Here is a 6,276-nt window from a genome sequence, read left to right as displayed (position 1 = left end):
CTTATACGTGCTTTGAGACATTTTTTATATTCGATTGCAACTGTTATATAAATGTAGTGTTATTTTATTTCCCGTTGACGAGAATCGCAAGCGCACAGCGTGCGGGCGCGGTGTATATGTGCGCGGCGCGGGGCGGCGCGGCGCACGGCGCGGACTCGCCGCCTCGTGGAGATAGTCACACTAGTTATACATACCGAAAGTGGTAGCACATTTTCGTTATTGATTTAAATGTACTTAATTTTAAAATTTGAATAGATGTTACGTTATTCTTTTATATGAATATTTGTAAGTTGTCATAAAAATATTATTAATATAATTATTTTTATCAAAGTTTATGATCTAAATAAAAATGTTTTACTTCAAAACAAAAGTGTAGTTTTTTTCCTGATGTTCCCTGCTGTGGGCGAGAATAAAATAACTGTTTGTCACGATTAAAGGGTATTTTATTGAATGATTCATATATTAAATGATTCAACAATATTACAACACACATATTTACATCAAAAAGTTTTATTCGGAACACGAAAAGCATTGAGGCAATATTTTAAATTTACTTATAGTTATCTCGATTAAATAGACTAATATAATAAAATACATCTATCTAATAGAAAATAGCATTTATAGGAGAGAAAACGAAGTGATAAGTAGAGGTCGAAGCACAATAAATTGACCAAGAAGGTACGAAGGGTGGATGAAAGGCATAACAGTCACGATTTTTTAACTATCTAAGTGGCTTAGTAAACCATCTTGGGTAGTAGCATACTGTACTTTACGTTTCACAGGCACTTTATTTAATACTAGTAAAAAATAATCTTATATCGTTTGAAACAATGTTGACTAAACACTTAGTAAGCATGCACACAATATTTTTAATGTCTAATGATCTAAACACTTTGTTTTTCACACATAAATTTTTAAAACTAAATCGTTCTAACAGTACAGATACTATCTATTATATCGTAAATGATTGTAAATTAAATTTCAAAATATCCATAATAACCATAAATGTATTAACTAAGTCAATATAACACATAAGATTCTATCAAGTATTTTTTTAAGATTTTTTTTTCAAATTATTTTAGTTTTGGAATGAGTCAGAAAAATCATATTTTATTCAAAATCTACTCAAAATGGATGAACCGTTTAGAGCAAATTTTAAATTTATATTGCTTGGTGTTGCCATTACATAATATGCAGGGTTACTTGTAAAACACCAGCAACCTCGCAGGACAAAATAGCTAACATCATAAGTAACAACATTTGTTATACAACTTTTGATAAATTTTATTTTCCTACAAAAATAAATATTCATTTAATTTTCCGTTTGAATTTTATAAACTCTACGATCATCCCAAAAATTACGTAAACAAGAAGCGAACGAGAGGGGGAAGGTAGGGGCGGAGCGTTTGAACTTGACCTGTCTGCGACAGTTAGCGCATAGAATGACAAATGTTAGGAGAGTACAATAAAAGCTTAAAAAATCATTTAATAACTCAGGCCCCGGAACCACAGACACAATAGAAAATCTATTGTGTCTGGGACCGATCAGGCCGCTTGGGACTCAATGGGTTAAAAATAATTTATTGCTTAATGCCAATAGTCGTAAAACAAATGTTGTTACTTATGATGTTAGCTATCTTGTCCTGCGAGGTTGCTGGTGTTTTACAAGTAACCCTGTTTATATTATTACGCACTCGATATTATACTTATTATAAAATTTAATTCTAACTTTAACATACGAATAAAAATCCTCGTACTTCAAATAATAAAATAGGTACGTACTATTATATCCGCAAAAAGACATCACGGACGATTTTTAGTTGTATTACTTTATACATAGATAAGCTTTATCCATTGACAAAATATAAAACATGAATCATGAATAAATAAAAACCGATTGCATTATTTGCAATATATATCAAAATGTTTGTTTTAAGGACGTATTTACAAATTGACGCGCATCAATTTTAGGTATTGAGTCTTACTACTACACGTGCACGGCTCACACACACATCGAAATGCGCGAAGCGGCGAAATTATGAGTAAACTGACACGACTTGATAATTGAGCTTATTTTTATTGCTATGTTTTTTTTAACTTTACTTTGATTTGTAAAGTTTGTAACGTTGAATGGTCACAAAAGTAGATACCATTTATCTAATTTCATTGGACAGTGATTGTTTGGTAAACAAGTACTTGCCGAAGTGTACTTCGAAGACTGGTACTGGAACTCATAGACGAGTGGAGCTAGGTGTGCCGAGTTTGGGCTCGTTTTGTTAGTAATGTTGAGACCTTACCTCCGGACTTGATGGAATGACCTGCAGGTGTACTTCGAAGACTGCTACTGGAACTAATAGACGAGTAGAGCTAGGTGTGCCGAGTTTGGGCTCGTTTTGTTAGTTATGTTGAGACCTTACCTCCGGACTTGATGGAGTGACCTGCAGGTGTACTTCGAAGACTGCTACAGGAACTAAAAGACGAGTAGAGCTAGGTGTGCCGAGTTTGGGTTCGTTTTATTAGTTATGTTGAGACCTTACCTCCGGACTTGATGGAATGAACTGCAGGTGTACTTCGAAGACTGCTACTGGAACTAAAAGATGGCTAGAGCTAGGTTTGCCGAGTTTGGGCTCATTTTGTTAGTTATGTTGAGACCTTACCTCCGGACTTGATGGAGTGACCTGCAGGTGCATTTACAAAATATGTTTTATTAATTAATGTAATAATATAGTGTCGACTTATAAAAATACTACAGGTTTGCCGGCAGCTTCGCCTGCATCATTTTTAAATTTAACCCAAATTCGGCGCCATTTTGAAATTCTTTGTTAATTGACCGATTTCGTTCAAAATCGATATCTGAGGATCCTTAGGATCACAAAACAGGAAACTGTTACAAAAATTTGAAAAAGTCAACGCCATTTTGAAATTTTCTGTTATTGTACCGATTTCGTTCAAAATCGATATCTGAGGCTCCCTGGGATCGCAAAACAGGAAACTGGTACCAAAATTTTAAAAAGTCAGCGCCATTTTGAAATTCTTTGTTATTGTACCGATTTCGTTCAAAATCGATATCTGAGGATCCTTAGGATCACAAAACAGGAAACTGTTACCAAAATTGAAAAAAAGTCAACGCCATTTTGAAATTTTCTTTTATTGTACCGATTTCGTTCAAAATCGATATCTGAGGCTCCCTGGGATCGCAAAACAGGAAACTGGTACCAAAATTTTTAAAAGTCAGCGCCATTTTGAAATTCTTTGTTATTGTACCGATTTCGTTCAAAATCGATATCTGAGGCTCCCTAGGATCGCAAAACAGGAAACTGGTACCAAAATTTTTAAAAGTCAGCGCCATTTTGAAATTCTTTGTTATTGTACCGATTTCGTTCAAAATCGATATCTGAGGCTCCCTGGGATCGCAAAACAGGAAACTGGTACCAAAATTTTAAAAAGTCAGCGCCATTTTGAATTTTTTTGTTATTGTAGCGATTTCGTTCCAAATCGATATCTGAGGATCCTTAGGATCACAAAACAGGAAACTGTTACCAAAATTGAAAAAAAGTCAACGCCATTTTGAAATTTTCTGTTATTGTACCGATTTCGTTCAAAATCGATATCTGAGGCTCCCTGGGATCGCAAAACAGGAAACTGGTACCAAAATTTTAAAAAGTCAGCGCCATTTTGAAATTCTTTGTTATTGTACCGATTTCGTTCAAAATCGATATCTGAGGATCCTTAGGATCACAAAACAGGAAACTGTTACCAAAATTGAAAAAAAGACAACGTCATTTTGAAATTTTCTGTTATTGTACCAATTTCGTTCAAAATCGATATCTGAGACTCCCTGGGATCACAAAATAGGAAAATGGTACTGAAATTTAAAAAATTCGGCGCCATTTTGAAATTCTTTGTTAATTGACATATTTCGTTCAAAATCGATACCTGAGGATCCTTAGGATCAAACTCAGCTCTGCTGGTTACGCTGGCAGAAAGATTCGACAGTTAACTGACATAGAAACTGCAAGAATTGTATATTTTGCTTCTTTACCAGCTGAATTTATTAAATTTTGGTACCAGTTTCCTATTTTGCGATCGTAGATCCTCAGATATCGATTTTGAAGGAAATCGGTACAACAAAGAATTTCAAAATGGCGCTGATTTTTTAAAATTTTGGTACCAGTTTCCGGTTTTGTGATCCTAGAGATCTTTAGATATCGATTTTGAACGAAATCAGTACAATAACAAAAATTTCAAAATGGCGTTGACTTTTTTTATTTTAGTAACAGTTTCCTGTTTTGTGATCCTAAGGATCCTCAGATATCGATTTTGAACGAAATCGGTACAATAACAAAAAAATCAAAATGGCGTTGACTTTTTTAAATTTCGGTACCATTTTCCTGTTTTGTGATCCCAGGGAGCCTCAGATATCGATTTTGAACGAAATCGGTACAATAACAGAAAATTTCAAAATGGCGTTGACTTTTTTTCAATTTTGGTAACAGTTTCCTGTTTTGTGATCCTAAGGATCCTCAGATATCGATTTGGAACGAAATCGCTACAATAACAAAAAAATTCAAAATGGCGCTGACTTTTTAAAATTTTGGTACCAGTTTCCTGTTTTGCGATCCTAAGGATCCTCAGATATCGATTTTGAACGAAATCGGTACAATAACAAAGAATTTCAAAATGGCGCTGACTTTTTAAAATTTTGGTACCAGTTTCCTGTTTTGCGATCCCAGGGAGCCTCAGATATCGATTTTGAACGAAACCGGTACAATAACAAAGAATTTCAAAATGGCGCTGACTTTTAAAAGTTTTGGTACCAGTTTCCTGTTTTGCGATCCCAGGGAGCCTCAGATATCGATTTTGAACGAAATCGGTACAATAACAGAAAATTTCAAAATGGCGTTGACTTTTTTTCAATTTTGGTAACAGTTTCCTGTTTTGTGATCCTAAGGATCCTCAGATATCGATTTTGAACGAAATCGGTACAATAACAAAGAATTTCAAAATGGCGCTGACTTTTAAAAATTTTGGTACCAGTTTCCTGTTTTGCGATCCCAGGGAGCCTCAGATATCGATTTTGAACGAAATCGGTACAATAACAAAGAATTTCAAAATGGCGCTGACTTTTTAAAATTTTGGTACCAGTTTCCTGTTTTGCGATCCCAGGGAGCCTCAGATATCGATTTTGAACGAAATCGGTATAATAACAAAGAATTTCAAAATGGCGCTGACTTTTTAAAATTTTGGTACCAGTTTCCTGTTTTGCGATCCCAGGGAGCCTCAGATATCGATTTTGAACGAAATCGGTACAATAACAGAAAATTTCAAAATGGCGTTGACTTTTTTTCAATTTTGGTAACAGTTTCCTGTTTTGTGATCCTAAGGATCCTCAGATATCGATTTTGAACGAAATCGGTCAATTAACAAAGAATTTCAAAATGGCGCCGAATTTGGGTTAAATTTAAAAATGATGCAGGCGAAGCTGCCGGCAAACCTGTAGTATTTTTGTAAGTCGACACTATATTATTACATTAATTAATAAAACATATTTTGTAAATGCACCTGCAGGTCACTCCATCAAGTCCGGAGGTAAGGTCTCAACATAACTAACAAAATGAGCCCAAACTCGGCAAAACTAGCTCTAGCCATCTTTTAGTTCCAGTAGCAGTCTTCGAAGTACACCTGCAGGTCATTCCATCAAGTCCGGAGGTAAGGTCTCAACATAACTAATAAAACGAGCCCAAACTCGGCACACCTAGCTCTAACCATCTTTTAGTTCCAGTAGCAGTCTTCGAAGTACACCTGCAGGTCATTCCATCAAGTCCGGAGGTAAGGTCTCAACATAACTAATAAAACGAGCCCAAACTCGGCACACCTAGCTCTAACCATCTTTTAGTTCCAGTAGCAGTCTTCGAAGTACACCTGCAGGTCACTCCATCAAGTCCGGAGGTAAGGTCTCAACATAACTAACAAAACGAGCCCAAACTCGGCACACCTAGCTCTACTCGTCTATTAGTTCCAGTAGCAGTCTTCGAAGTACACATGCAGGTCACTCCATCAAGTCAGAAACTAAATATGAAATTTATAATCCCTTATGTATGAAAAACTATAAATAAAATCTTTCCTTGGTGTGCCTTGGTTGTCGGTGCAGAATGCGTCAATGATCAAGTGGCCGTAGATAAGCAAAAAGGATCCAACCCACAACATGACCGAAAATGAGTTAAATATACCAAACTGCTCGTCTAGGTCTATATTTTCGATTAGCAAAAACAATCC

The sequence above is a fragment of the Colias croceus genome, chromosome 1 (genome assembly GCF_905220415.1).
Source record: "Colias croceus chromosome 1, ilColCroc2.1".
In the NCBI taxonomy this organism is placed as follows: Eukaryota; Metazoa; Arthropoda; class Insecta; order Lepidoptera; family Pieridae; genus Colias; species Colias croceus.
The sequence above is the reverse complement of the archived record's forward strand: the minus strand, read 5'-3'. Positions refer to the sequence as shown.